Below are 15,694 nucleotides of genomic sequence, written 5' to 3' on the forward strand. Positions count from 1 at the left end.
TTAGGTCCCTTTCCCCTCTTTTGCCTTGAACCCTAACCCAAAGCACTTCAGGGTGCTTCTCCCCTGACTCTTCACTAATTAGCGAGGATGTGTATTCCTCCTTGATATAGAGTGCCACTCCCCCCCGTCTCTTTCCTATCCTGTCCCGCCTGTACAGCCTATAGCCCTTGATATTCACCTCCCAATCATGCTTGGAGTCCCACCATGTTTCCGTAATCTCCACAATGTCCTGGCAGGTGTCAGCCAGCAAGAGGGCGAGTTCCTCCTGCTTGTTCCCCATGCTACGGGCATTAGTGTAGAGGCATTTCAGGCCTCCAGTAGATGTGTATACTGTCCCCCTAGTCCCAGCATTCCCCTGGTCCCCATCTCTTACCTGTTTATCTGCTACGCTTGTCGGTCTGGGCTGGGCTGTAGTTGTGGGCGCCGTTTGATCTGGTAGTCTGATGTACCCTCCGCCCTCATCTTCCCCTTCCCCTGACGAGCCTAGTTTAAAGCCCGCCGGAGTAGGTTCGCCAACCTAAAAGAGAACACACGCTTACCTTTAGGGGAAAGGTGGAGCCCGTCCCATCCTAGCATGTCTCTCGTCGTGATGTGGTGGTCATGATCAAGCCTTAGCTGATACCACAAATATCTCAGGGTCTGGAAACCATTTGCATATGTGCTGTGCATCCTTTCGGTGGTGCTTGGTCTGGTCTAGAAACTCTATGAGGTGTTCAACAAAGTAGCCAGCACAGGGAGTTTCTTCAGAGGCAGGAACAGGTTCCACCTCTGTGGTGGGGATGCTCCCTATTGAGGGGGGAACCTTAGCTGACTTGGGGGGCCACTACTTCCTGAGGGAGGACTTGTGTCGACTCATCCTCAGAGGCAGAAACAAATCCAACTCTGAGGGGTAGGAGCTGTATACATCAGGAACGGAGAGCGACTGAGTCTCAGGAGGAGCACTTGTCCCCTCACCAGGATCCTCAGCTGCAGGCCCTGTGGGAGTAGCGTCACCTGGTGGGTCTTGGGGGTGTGACATCAGTCCGTGATCTCTTGGGCGGGATGCTATCCTGGGCCAGGCACTCTTGCTCCCGGAGCCACTTGCAGCTCCCAGGGCGTCCAACCTCCATATCAGTCTCATCAGGCTCAAGGATCTGAGAGATAAGGGGAGGGCCATCAGACTCCCCTACCACCAGCTCACCCCCAGCCACTACAGGGTCTGGGGGGGATGCCGAGGAGGCAGGAAGGGGTGGGGGCTGCTTAATAACCTCCCCTCCCCTTGAAGTGTCGGGGGGGTGGATGTCTTGAGGGGATAATGAGGCCTTTTTAGAAGACCCCTTTTTCTGTGACTTGCCCTTTTCAGCAAGGAGGGGCCAAATCCTTCCCTGAGGGGGAAGGGAAGGGGGGGCAGGTCCACCGGCACAGAGCCAGCTGACTCCCATGAAATAGGGGAAATAATTGGGGGGAAGACCCATCCCCACCACCCGACAGAGCTGACACACCAGAGGTGGATGAGCATTGGGCACAGCCACAGGAGGCTCTGCTGCAGCCAGCTTCTTTTTTGGGCACTGGGTAACCAGGTGAGACTTGCTACAACAGTGAAGACATGAGGTGTCCCCGGTAGTGAGGTAGATCTTGTATCACTGCCCATCAATCATGAAGGACATGGACTGAGGCAAACCCCAACCCTCCCTGTTAAGCAGCATGAACAGCTGCCTTTTAAAGGACAGGATGTGCTGAAGCTCAGGCACCTTGCTGCCAAGAAGCAGTCTACAGACTGGCCCTCTAACCATGCCATAAGGGTGCAGGCAGCTAGTGAGGTCCTCATCTGAGAGACATGGAGGCACGTTCGAGGCTACCACATGACCCGCCGGTCCGGTGTGTCTAGAGGTGTTGCGAGGCAAAAAACACCCCTACCAACACCCCTGCTACCACAAACTTATTCACTAAAGCAGGGGAGCTGAGGAAGATGATGGGGACTGAGCTCACCCAGGCAGCATAGAGGACATGCTTACAGCCTATGAGTGCCCCCACAGCAGCAGCATACTCCACCACTCCAATTAAGTGGGGGACCAAAGCTGGGGACCAAAGCTTCAGCCCAGATGGGCTGAAGCCCCAGCAGTGAATTGCTGGGAGCTGCCTCCAGCCATTCCAGCAAAAAAAGGGTTAACCCTGCAGGAAAGCAGAGGGGTGGGGGATGGGCAGCCCTCTGCCTCCAGGAACAAAGAAGCTGGAAACAAACTAACCGCAAGGGAGAGAGAGGGTAAGTAATATGACAGGGAGGGGAAGGGAGAACCAATAAACAGAAGCAGAAAGCTGCAGGGAGGGGGGAAAAAAAGAAGAAAAAACCCTGAGGAAGGGGGAGAGGGTGATTGCAGGAGAAAGTGCTGGGAAAAGTGGAAAAAGGCAGGGAAAAGTAATGAGAAGTGGGGAACTACAGTGGGAAAGGGGTCAGACTGTCTAGGGGAGGGAAAACAAAACAAGAGAAGGAGAAAGGCTCACAAAACAGGGAGAAGGTCTCAGAGCTCTGAGCAGACACTCCTGTTGGTGGCCATCTTGAAAGAAAGCAAGAAAGATAAAAGCACACTGTTGGCACATATTCAGCTTATGGTCCACCATAACTCCTAGGTCTTTTTCTGAAGTACTGCGATCTAGCTAATCATTCCTTAGTCTGTATTTGTGCATGCAGTTATTTTGTCCAAAGTGCTGGACTTTGCACTTGTCCTTCTTGAACCCCATCTCACTGATTGCAGACCACTTCTCCAGTCTGTCAAGCTCATTCTGGATCCTAATCCTGCCCTCCAGACCATTAGCAACATCACCTAATGTGGTGTTATCTGCAAACAGTCTAAGCATGCACTTGATCCCATCATCCAAATCATCAATGAAGTTGTTGACTAGTACAGACAGATTCCTAGGGAACCTCACTTTTGCCTCCTCCCAGCTAGACATCGAGTTATTGATGACTACTCATTAAGCATGATGGTTTAACCAGTTATTTATCTATGTTATAGTACTGTCATCTAGTCTATATTTCCCTAGCTTGTTAATGAGAATGACACTATGTCCCACAACAAAAGCCTTGCTACAGTCAAGATATATCACATCCATTGCTCTACTCCCATCCACAGAAGCTATTACATTAATGTAGAAGGAAATCAGGTTGATCAGGAACACCTTCATGTGGAACAACCAGCATGGATTCACTAAAACCACCTTGTTCTCCTTTGGTGCTTCACAGTATATTCTGGAGGATCTGCTCTATGATCTCTTCATTTCAGGGTACTAACGGAATTGGCAGAGGAGATCCTGCAGCCATTGACAATGATATTCATGAAGTTGTGGGAGATGAAAAAGGTTCCAGAGGCCTGGAAAAGGGCTAATGTAGTTCCTCTCTTTTCCCTTTGCAAAAAATAAGGGGACCCAGGGAACTACAGACCTCAGTCCTAGCCTAGCCTCACCTAAGTCCTAGGAAGTTACTGGAACATATCCTAAGGAATTCCATTTGCAAGCACCTGGAGGAGAAATTTTAATCACAAACACCCAGCATGGATTTACAAAGAAAAAAATCATGGCCAACAAATTTGATTTCCTTCTTTGACAAAGTAACTACTTGGGTGGATGAAAGGAATGCTGTGGATATAGTATATTTGGACTTCAGCCAGACTTTTGATAAGGTAGGTCCTGCATGACCTTCTCATAAGCAAATTGGAGAAATGGGGACTGGACAAAACTACTGTAAGGTGGATAAACAACTGGCTCAATAGCCACAAGCAAAGGGAAATTATAAACAGATCCTTGTCAAAATGGCAGGAGGCTCTGTGTGGAGTCCCACAAGGGTCTGTACTGGGCTCAGTGCTCGTAACAAAAGGGACCTGAGAGACCCCATGAGCAAATCCCCAGAACTCTGAATGGGATGAACAAGCCCACAACAAAACAAGAAACTTACCTCTGGAGTAGGAAGTAGCAGGGCTGTGATAATGAGTAGCGTGGCTGCTGTGGTTAAAGAGCCAGCTGTCAATCAAGCTAAGTAGTGCTGGGCTGATGATGTCCGCCTTTGGTGCCTCCACAGGAGATTTAAAAGATACCTGGAGTGCCAGGGAGAAAGAAGAAGAGCCTGCCTTTGCTCCAGTTATGGCAGAGGCAGCAGCAGGTGTGGGACACCAAGGCAAGGAGGTGTCAGAGCCCCAGGGCTCATATAAATGGAGCAGTACAGACTTCATGCTCCTGAGGCTAGAGAGGGAAGCCTCAATTCCTGAGGAAATCCAGCAGCATGAGGGAGCTGGGAGAGTTGCCTGCAGGCTAATCGGGGCATTAGCCAGAATAAAGTTGACCTTCCAGAAAATAGGCCCCTCTTCATTTCTTCCTTTTTTAAACATTTTTTTTTAGTTTGTTGAAGGGGCAGTTCAGACCCGGACATACCAGAATCCTAACGTCAGGGCTTAACCCAAAGATTAACCCCTTGTTGGCAAGAGACAAGCTAACAATCCAGTTAAGGCTAGGAAATACCTTCTTGATTGCCTTAGGTCAAAAGCCGGACCAGATCAGAATCCTGCACCAGTTCCCAACATCTTAACATCTACAGCTGGCATGTGGCTGGGGGTGTAGGGGAGCTGGATCCCTCTTCCTTGAGCACTCTCAGATCTGTGAGTACCCCAAGTGGAACCCCTGTATTACCAACACTGAACCCTTCTTATTCAATTTGTTAACATCAAAGTAGTGGCAGGAGAGTTGAGGGGAGGCCTTACTTGGTGGGGGCTCGAGATAATCTCACCCTCGGATAATCGGGAGTGTTATAGTGCTGTTCAACATTTGTATTATGATTTGGATGCAGCAATAGAAAGCTTGTTGAGCAGATCTGCAGACAACATGAAACTGGGAAGGGTTATGAATGCAGAGGGTGTGAGCACAATTCAGAAGGATCTTGACAGTTTGGAAAGTTGTACTGGAGCTTACAGGATGAAGTTCAGAGTAGACAAATGCAAGGTGCTTCCTCTTGGGAAGAATAATCATAATCGCAAATACTAAATGGGTGATAGGTGGCTGCATAGCACCAATACGGAGAAGGATCTGAGACAAAGGCTTGGTAAATCAAGTTCAATCAGTTCCAAGTCTGCTGCAACCATTGGGACACCTTAGGTGCTATAACAACCCTCCTCCACTCTTCCCTGTGTTTAGCTAGCTTTGTGCGCTCTGTCAATTGAAGCCCTGTCCAGTCTTTGATATTGGATCTCTAGATCTCCTTGGATCTACCTCTTTTTTTTTTTCCTTTTTCCCTCTGTATTATTGTGTTCTGCCTTCTTGTGATATGTCCAAACCATTGCAGCTTCCTTCATTGCACAACCTCTCACAATGTTCATAGGTTCCAATTTCTCAGCTAATTTGCTGTCTGACAGACTCAATGTACAAGACACACAGCAGTTTCCTAAAGCAGCACATTTCAAATGTCTCAGTTCTGTTCTGTAATTTCTTATTAAGCATCCATGCCTCACATCCCTAAATCATTGTAGAGGTAACCACAGTATACAGCAGATGTAACTTTACCTTCAGTGAAATATTGCTGCTTGTTCAGATTTTCTTTAGCTTTGTTAGTTGACTGGTGGAAATGCTATTCTGGTCTTGACTTCCTTTTCAGATATTAAGTCTTCTGTGATAGTGACTATCACAGGATATACTTAACTTATTACTCTTTCTAGTTTTTCATTGCTGATCTTCACATCAACATTGCTGTCAGTGATCTTGGAGGTTGTCATAGCTTTGCTTTTCTCAGTGCTTATTTCCATTCTGTAGCTCTTTACAGTTCTAACATTTTTGTAAGTTCTTGAAGCTCTTCAGATGTTCCTGCTACCAGAATGATGTCAACAGCAAAGCACAGGTTGTTGATCTTTCATCCTCCAACTGATACAGTTCCTGTGGAAATTCTCTCAGGCATCTGACATGATTTGCCTGAGGAAAAGGTTGAAAAGGTATAGTGAGAGCAGGCAACCTTGGCTTATTCCTACTGAAGTTGGAAACCATTCAGTGATGTTGTTGCCAATCAGCACTCCACTACATGCACTGCTGTAAAGGTCTTCTATTAGCATTATCAGGAATCTGCTGATGTTATGCTTCTTCACTGTGCGCCAAAGTGCTTTGTCCCACACCCTATCAAAAGCTTTCTTGAGGTTTATGAAGTTATGGTGAAGTTTTTTTTTTTGATGATCATGGTACTTTTCACACAGTACTTGGATGTTGAAGACTTACTCTGTGGTACTTATTCCCACTCTGAACCCAGCTTGGTCTGCCAGCATCATCTCTACTTGAGGCTTGAGTCAGTTCAGTAATGTTCTTAGAAGTACTTTTCTTGGATGGCTGATCAAACTGAGGGTACAATACTTTGTACTTTGGTGGATATTCCCCTTTTTAGGAAGAGGAATGATGACTGACTTTGTTCACTGGGCTGGCCAAATTTTCTCCCTCCATATCTTGTTGCAAATTTTGTGAAACATGCTTGTTATGTTGCCACCTGTCTTCAAAAGTTCTGCAAGTATCTTGTCCAACCCAGGTACTTTCCCTTTTTTTTTTTTTTTTTTTACCCTATATGCATCCTCTTGGTCCTGCCAACTTGAAAGCATCTAGCTTCTTTAAGCCATAACCTGTTCTGACATTATTCAATGGTGTTACTGTACCTACTCAAAGTACTGTGGGTGGAGACTGACCATAGACTGACAGCCAGGACCTCAGGCCCCCAACTTGCTGTCTGAGTAGGGAGCATGGGAAGAAAGGACGGTGCAGAGGTCTTCAAGATATGGGTAACAGCACTAGAGGCACAGATGTGCTTAGACTTCTCCTCCTAGCTCAGAGTGATTGTACAGCACATTCATTTATTTCTGCTCTGCAAATCTTACCCACACCCCTGTATCTCTTGTTTCCAATTTCAATAACACAAACAGCCAATTCAATTTTCATTTGGTAGTCTATGCCAAAGCTCCAGTCAAAATCTGCTCAGTCACCTTTTTGGTGATGTTACTTACTGCTCTGAGAGTACCCAGAGAACTAGCAAGATTGCCATGGTAACCCTTCCAAAGCAGCAAGGTTCAGGACTGAACAGGGACTGGCAGCCAGGGAAAAATGTGTAATGAGGCAGCCATGCGCCTGGAGCCGCTGGATGCATTAGGGCAGTGGCAACTACCAGCTGCTGCTGTACCACCAGCATGATGGTGTGACTGCAGCAGCAGCTGTTATTTTTTCTGCCTCCCCATAAGCAAGCAACTGGGGCTGCTGCCCCCATCACCCTACCCTAGTTATACTACTAAGCCAGATTCTGAGGCCCCCTGGTCACTGTCTGAGCAGAGACAACAGGAAGAGAGCGCATTGCAGGAATAATGGCAGGAAAGAGATAGGGAGAGGCATGTCTTTCTATGATGCCATGTGGTGTTTGACAAATGTGAGATGCATAAAAGCTGGCTTGGAAAGATGCAGAGAACCAAGTTGTGTCCAGTAGTTGTGTTGAGGAGCTCCAGGGAAGCTCTGTTTACTTACACAGATTGTGCTGGAAAACTACAGTCCTTCTACTGCTGGGAGTGGCAGACCTCAGCCTAGCTAGTGTTGGCACAGTGGGCAAGAATAAAGTGAGGCCACAGCTCATTCCCTGAATCAGTCAGTAGAGGTGGCCTTAGCAGAAGACAACCTCAGACTTCTGCACAAATTCAGCTCAGCTGCCCTGGGGCTCTGAGGTGGTGTGTGAAAGGAGAAACTTTATGCCTCCTCATAACAACAGAGAATACCTGATAGGCCCAGCCAAGACTAGACCAGGAAATATCTGTTGTGTCTCACAATTCACCCTGTGACAAGCAAGAGCCTGTTTCTTCACATACTTAGTGCCAAGCAAAGCACTAACAGCAGTGACCCTCAAAGGTGTTAAGCATAAGGTGCCTTCCAGTGTTTTCAGGGTTATCCTGAAGGGGGACCCAAGGCATACATGACAGGTCTCTTGGAGGTGGGTCGTACAGTAATGGCATTTAGGATACCTACTGTAATAGTTTAGGTCCCACAGTAAACAATGACAACTATGACTCGGGAAGAGAACAGACTTTTAATGATACCACAGCACAGTTTCCTCTATCTTGATTTCCTGCCCGCCCCCCACAAATGTTCAAATTTCATAGGTTATAAGACATTCCTTTGTAAGGGACTGTCTCTAAAGTCTAACCCTTATCACTACCTCTTCCCGTTTTATATAAATAACCATCTGTATATAACACAAAAATCCATAACAACAACACAATATACACAATAACAATGCAAAACAAAACAACCATGACAACAAAAATCCATAATCTACAGAGGAGAGGTTACAGCAGTTCACGCTCGAGTAAGTCGTTACCACCCACTTTCCTATTCTTCAGGTCCCTTTAACTTATTCACAGACCTCTGTGAGCCTTTCTGGCTGTTTCCCCTTTCTCCTGGATCTCCGGAGTATCTGCTCCTCGTTGGGGTTTTGGGGCTTTCTTTTGGATCATTAGTATCTTCACCTTCTGGGGATGTTGATGTGAAGGAGGAACTTAAAACAGTTAACTGAGACTGATCCAAGTCCATATCTCCTGAAGATGTCCAAGAGCTAAGTGGAAGCATGAGCAGGTCTCATTGATTACATTGAAGCATGCCCCCTTGAACTGTCTGAATTAGATAAGACCATGGGTGCACTAGCTGTTTCACTGTACCCTGCTGGTCCCATGTTCTTGACAAGTAATTCCTCAGACAAACTCTATCACCTCGCTTTGATACAAGAGCTCATGAGCTTTCACTACTAAAGTAGCATTTCTATTTCCTCTTCTGATCTTGTTACATTCTCCTTATGATTACAGTGTTAGGATTTTCCAATGAGGTATTAGTAATGGGCAGATTTGACCATATCTGTTGCCCCATTAACAACTGTGCTGGAGACCAGCCATTGTCCAGAGGTAGACTACGATAAGCCATTAGGAGCTTTATAAAAATCACCTCCACTGCCCAATGCTGTTTTCATTAGGTTTTTCACTGTTTGAAGGGATCATTCTGTAAAGCCATTCAATTGGAGATAATTTGGACTTGACATGCTGTGACAGAAATCCCAGTCCATGTCAAATCACCTAAACTCCACACTGGAGAACTGTGGCTCATTATCACTGAATACTTCATCTGGAATTCCCTGCCTTGCAAATATACCCTTCAAGCATGGTATCACTGAGTGACTTCTGGTACACTGCAGTGTACAGATTTCCGGATACAAAGAATAATAATCAGTAAATATTAAATATACCCTGGAGTTCCAAGTAAAGAGATCAGTGCCCACTTTCTCATAGGCCCTGTGTGGAACAGAGTGAGGTTTTAGTGGTTCTGCCTGCTGGCAGGATCTGAATTTCAAGCAGGTGAAATAGTTTTCAACTGTATTAGTAATGTCCTGATTGATCCTTGGTCAATACATAACCTCTCTTGCTCGCTTCTTGCATTTCTCAATACCTAAGTGCCCCTCATGGATCTTCTGTAGCATTCCTCTCTGGAGGTTCCCTGGTATTACTGCTTTACTGCCCTTGAAAATAACTCCTTCAGTGACTGAAAGTTCATGTCGGCGATTCCAGTAGTCCCACACACTCAGGTCACAGATACTCCTGTCCTCCGGCCAACCAGAAATTATCATTTATTTCAGGATCCCTAATGAGTGGTCCTTCTCAGTTTCTTCTTTTATTTGCTGTAGCCTCCTGTCCATGATCAGAAATGAGCTAACAATCAAGTCAACATAGGCTTGCATCTCTGTCTTGGAGGTCTTTTCTGCTTGTTCAGTAGAGGCTATTGCCCTAGACAGTGCTTCTGCCATAAACAGAAACTTACCAGGTGTGTAGTTCACAACTAAGTCATACTTCTGCAGCTTAATCATAATTCTTTGAATCCTTAAGGTACTGTCATTCAGAGGCTTGCAAAACAGCACTATCAAGGGCTTGTGGTCTGTTTCTATACCCACTTTCTGCCCATAAATATATTGATTGAATCTCTGGCATGCGAACAAAATTCCTAACAACTCTTTCTCAATCTGTGTGTACCTGCTTTCTGCTTCAGTCAGTGATTTATACACATAAGCAACTGGTTGCCATTGCTTGTCAAAATTCTGCAGTAGCACAGCACCTAATCCCAACTGCAAAGCATTTGTTGATATATGTATTGGTTTCCCAGGGATATAGAATTTTAATACAGGTTCTTATATTAATTGTTGCTTCAACACCTTCCATGCCTCCTCCTGTTCTGGGTTCCAGCACCATTCATTTTTACTCTCAAGAAGCATCCTTAGAGGTGCTGCTGTTGTAGACAGGTTTGGTATGAACCATCCCTGATAATTTACCATTCCCAAAAAGCATTGCAAGGCTTTTTTGACTGGAGGCATGGCATCATTTCAATAGCTTGATTTTTTTTCTTGTCAGGTTTCACCCCTTCTCTAGAAACAATGTCTCCCAGAAACATCAATTCTGTATCTCCAAAACCACATTTATATCTATTTAGTTTCAAATGTGCAGCCCTAGTTGCCTCCAACACCTCTCAGAGCCTCTGAGCATGCTCTTCCTTAGCCCCGGTTGATGACATCCATAGAGGTGTCTACACCTGGACTATGCTTGTAAATCATATGCATAGTTTTGTGAGTCACCTCTGGAGCTGAACCTATACGAAAGGTAAATGTAGAAATTGATACTTTCCAAATGGAGTACTGAATGTGCATAATTTAGAACTTTCCTTTGTTAACTTCAGCTACCAGAATCCTGAAGAAGTGTCCAATTTACTGAAGAACTGCACATTCACAAACTGATCCATAATCTATTTTCTGGTGGGCAACTTAAAATGTTCTCTTTTTATGGCCTTCTTGAGATCCCTTGGATCCAAGGATATCCGCAGCTGTCCATTATTCTTCACCACAATAACTAGGGAGTTCACCCACTCTGTTGGTTGCTCAATTTTCTGTTTTACCTGGGCTTCCTCCATCCTTTTTAGCTCTGCCTTTAGTTTATCATGGAGGGCAAAAGGCACCTTTCTGCATGGTTGTATAGCTGTAGGGACCTATTTTTTTATCTGAATTGTGTGCTCCCATGGTAAGCAACCAAGGCCTTGAAATAAATCTTGATAGTCCAAGATAAGGTCCTCATAACCCAAGCCAGAGTGTTTTAATGCAAGCACCCTGTTCAGTGGTGACGCATAGGGGGTACATAGGGGTGCTCACTGCTTAGGTGACAGGCAGGGGGGGCAGGCAGGAGTTCTGGTGTCTCCCCTGTGAGCGCCAGCCAGGAAGCAGAGCCACCAGGTGAAGTGGCCGCGCTCCCAGGTGGTGCATGAGCGCTGGCTGGGGAGCGGGGCCACCAGCAGAAGTGGCCGCGGCCGCTTCCAGAAGTCCCATGGCCCCTCCTGAAGTGCTGTGGCCGCTTGTTGGTGAGTGAGATTGGCCATGGGGGGAGCCCCCCACCCCAGTCAGTGTGATCAGCCATGGAGGGACACCCCCCCAATCACTGGCTGGTCCCTAGGGGCATGTGCCCCCCCTTACTGAAGAGGCACTAGTCACCCATGCACCCGTTTAACCATATTGAGCTTTTCACAAGCTGCTAGGCCCAAAATGAATGTTACCTCCCTAGATACTACAATTAATGCAAGCTTGTACACCACATTTTTATGTTGATGCAGGCAAGGCACTTTCCTTTGACTGGTATCATTGCTCCTGAATAGGTAATTATGGTTACTTTTGTTGGCCTCAGTTTTGGTTAAATTTTCAGCCTTTTATAATCTTGCTCCTGTGGCGGACCAGTAGGGGGTGCTCCTGTGTTGAGCCACCCACCTCACTGCACCTGACCACCTTCCAGGCTCTGAGTGCCTCCCTGGGCGCTCCTCACATCTGGCCCTTACTCCATCTGCCCCAGTTGTGGTGGCTGGGGCAACCTCCATTTGAATTGACCTTTTCTGTCTTTCCTTACTACTTATTGCATGGACAACACCCTCAACTACATTCAGCTCTTTGGCCTGGGCCGTCACAGTTTCAGCTGTTCTACAAATCTGTATAGCTTTTTTTTGGTTTTTTTTCCCCTAGGGATAGGTCTCCCTCCCATAGCAGCCTCTCTTTTAATCCATTGTCTATAACGTCACAAATGAATCTATCCCTGATCAGAGAATCTGTTATGTCCCCAAAAACACAGGTCTTGCTGAGCCTTTTTAACTCTGTGATATAATGCTCTAAGCGTTCATCTGGTTTTTGCATGCATATGAAAAATGTATGTCTTTCAAAAAGTCTCATTTCATTTTGGCACACAATATTCTTCAAATTTATTCAATATCTCACTTAACTTCATGTTTTGGCCTACAGCAAATGTAAAGTTATTGTCCACCTCAAGCGCTTCTTCCCCTACAACGTGCAAGAAAATGGATTATTTAACTTCATCAGTTTTCTCTTCTGGTCCTATAGCTGCTAAATACAACTCAAACCTTTGTCTAATTTTTTTTCCCAGTTCTCCATGATATTGCCTGACAACTGAAGGCAAGAAGGGGCTTGTAATACATCCATATTTAACTGTCTCTCAGCTGGCTATGCTTCTGCCTTGCACTGAGGCCTTTTCTCCTTGCTGAGTGTAGCTTCCAGGCCCTGAATGACTAGTTTTCTCCTAAGGATAATGCTGCAGATCAAGCCAATCTTCCCCATTCACCACTTCTAAAACTATGTAATAGTTTAGGTCCCACAGTGAACAACAGCAACTATGAATGAGGAAGAGAACAGACCTTTAATGATACCACACCATGGTGTTCTTCCATCTTGATCCCCCTGCCCAAGGATCACATTCAAATTCCTCAGGTTACAAGACAGTCCCTTGTAAGGGACTGTCTCCAAAGTCTAACCCTTATCACTACACCTACCATGTTGAAAGACATTTGTTGTGTATTGTGTACATGCTTTAAACAATTGTGAGTACTCCCACTGTGTGTTGTTTTTTATTGAACAGACAAAAAGACACTATGTATATCTAACTAGGTATAATATATTGCATACATGTACTAGCATATCATTTGAGAAGATGTTTTGTCCAGACATTCGCATCACGTGAGCTGGTATCACTTCACTAACTTAAATGTGACAGTGCTGCTTTATTCTTGCCAAAGTCTGGTCTGATGTTACTCTGTTTTCAACCCCATATATTAAAAAAAATCAGGAAGCAAGCCCTCCCCCCCATTATGAGACTGTTTGTTTGTTTGATTTTTTTCCCTAAATTGTTGTGATTTTTAAGCCTCTTTCCATTTGCTTCCTGATTTCTGAGCATTTAGCAGTCACCAGTTTTTTTCTTTTTCTCTGCAACCAGATTTTTCTTGATGCATGTTACTTCCAGAAAGTTGCCTTGGCAATCTAGGTAGTCCCCTATCTCCTTTTAGAGTAGCAAGACTGCATTGCATCTGTATAATATATTTATGTCTTTGTTTTTGAATTCCAACAGTCCTCAGAGGGGGGCGGGGGGGGGGTGGTGGCAATAGTTTAGTTGTGGGAGGGTGTCCTTTGCAGAGTTAACAACATGACCAGATTTTTGGAAAAGAAGAGGAACCTGACAATCTAGAAATGTAGATGATTCCAAGAAGCCTTTGTACATTTTGATAGCTTCTTCCAAGTTAGTTATTCCCTAGCCTGCTCCAAGGAGTGCTAAAATCTTGACAAAACAAGATGAGAAAACAGGATGTTGCAGGTCCCAGACTGACTCCGTACTATGTAGAAAAATGCATTCAATGAATTGATCATTGGTTCTTGGGTGACTTCCCACCCTCCAGACAAGAGATCATAGAACTGGATCAGATCAACATCCCATCTAGTTCAGGCCTCTCTGAGAGTGGCCAGCACAAGATACTGGAAAGGAGACCAACGAGAACCTGAATGACCAGTATGGAGTGATCTGCTTAGAGGGGGGAAAAGTCTTTTTTTCTCCTGCCAGTTCCAGGTTGAGATTGGTATGTGTCCCCATACAAGGTTTCTAACCACCCTTGGTGTAAATGTTAGGATGTTTGAAACACCTTATATAATGGAACAATGGGTGTCTTGTCTGAGATTGTGAGCTGCTTCTTTTGGAATTTCACACATTTGAAAACAAGAAACTATTGTCTGTTAATAAAGAGCTGAATTCCAAATCATTAATGATTTGGGTGATGGTATTGAGTTCATGCTTAGAATATTTGCAGATGACACCAAATTGGGTATGGTTACTGGTGCTTTGGAAGACAGGACTGGGATTCAGAATGAGCTGGATAGACTGGAGAAATGGTCTGCAATCAGCAACATGAGATTAAACAAGGACAAGTGCAAAGTCCTGCACTTGGGACAGAATAACTGCATGCACAAATACATACTGAGGAATGACTAGTGAGACTGCGGTACTGCAGAGAAGGACCTGAGGGCTGCAGTGGACCATAAGCTGAATATAAGCCAATAGCATGCTCTTGTTTGCAAAAAATAAAATAAAATAAAATAAAATAAAATAAAGCCAGTAGAAACCTGTGTTGTGTTGAAAGGAGAGACTTGCAAATCAAGGGAAATTATTCTGTCCCTCTTTTCATCACTCCTGAGGTCTAACGTGGAGTCCAGTTTTGGGCCTCCACTTCAAGAAGGATGTGGACAGATTGGAGAAGGTCCAGCATAGAGTAACAAAATTGCTCACAGGCTTGGTAAGCATTGTGGCAGAAAGCCCCCTTTGTACATTTCCCTTCTTGACACTGATATAATAGAAGCCCCTTCTTGTCTGCCCCCCTCCCCATTTTGTGCATTTCTTTTCCTTCTAAGCATTGACAGAGACCTAGCACACTCATTGCATTGGTGTGGCAAGACTCAAAGCAAGCCAGAAAGCTGAAGTGGCTTTCTGTAGGAGAAACATGCTCATTCCAGTATATTGGGTCCAAGACCTAGGGTGGAATTTGCACTCTGGGTATTTAAATGCTTCAGCTCAGCAGATGGTCTCATTTCCTGTCTGCTGTCTCTGCCAGCACTGCTTTGAACAGTGAGACTCCAGCCAGCTGAGGGACTGGGTCTCAACGACATTGCAGAGCTGTGGGTCTTTTTCCAGACTGTGCCCAGGTTAAGCAAAGGCAGCTGCCTCTGACAGCTTCACCCGGACCAGGGTTTCTGCCCTGAGAACTGGGCTGGTTGCTGGGTGGTCAATGGCTGGGGTAGGTTTAGGGTAGTGAGAATCAGTGCATATTTGGCTCAGTAGTTGCACTGAAATGATAAAATAACCACAACAATAACAATAGTAATAACAGTAATAATAATGAACTTGAATGAAATTGAAATCATTACTTTTTTCTCCCCTGGTACCCAGTAACCAACTGCTTAGGGTATGTGCCCCCTGCTGAGGTGTTTGATGACTACCTGAGGAGATTCCAGGGTCCATAGCCTACTGTCATGGAAAATTCCCTAACCACCATGGAGCAATCCGGGCTCAGACTCTCCTCGTGACTGAAGCAGTCCCATCCCAGATTAGTCCACAGCCTAGTGTTCATGAGACTTCCAGGAACAGGAGAAACCTCCATCAAATCCTCCCCCCGCCCCTAGTTCCAGACTAGGGGTATTTAATCTGGAGAAGAAAAAAGACTGAAGGGGTATTTTTTACCGTAAGCGTTATGTTGCAGCCATGGTGGTGTAGAAATTGAGAGAGGCTAGGATTTCTTAGGGTAATATCTTTTATTGTACCAACTATGTAGTTGG

The sequence above is a fragment of the Alligator sinensis genome, unplaced genomic scaffold, assembly GCF_000455745.1.
Source record: "Alligator sinensis unplaced genomic scaffold, ASM45574v1 scaffold561_1, whole genome shotgun sequence".
Classification (NCBI taxonomy): Eukaryota; Metazoa; Chordata; order Crocodylia; family Alligatoridae; genus Alligator; species Alligator sinensis.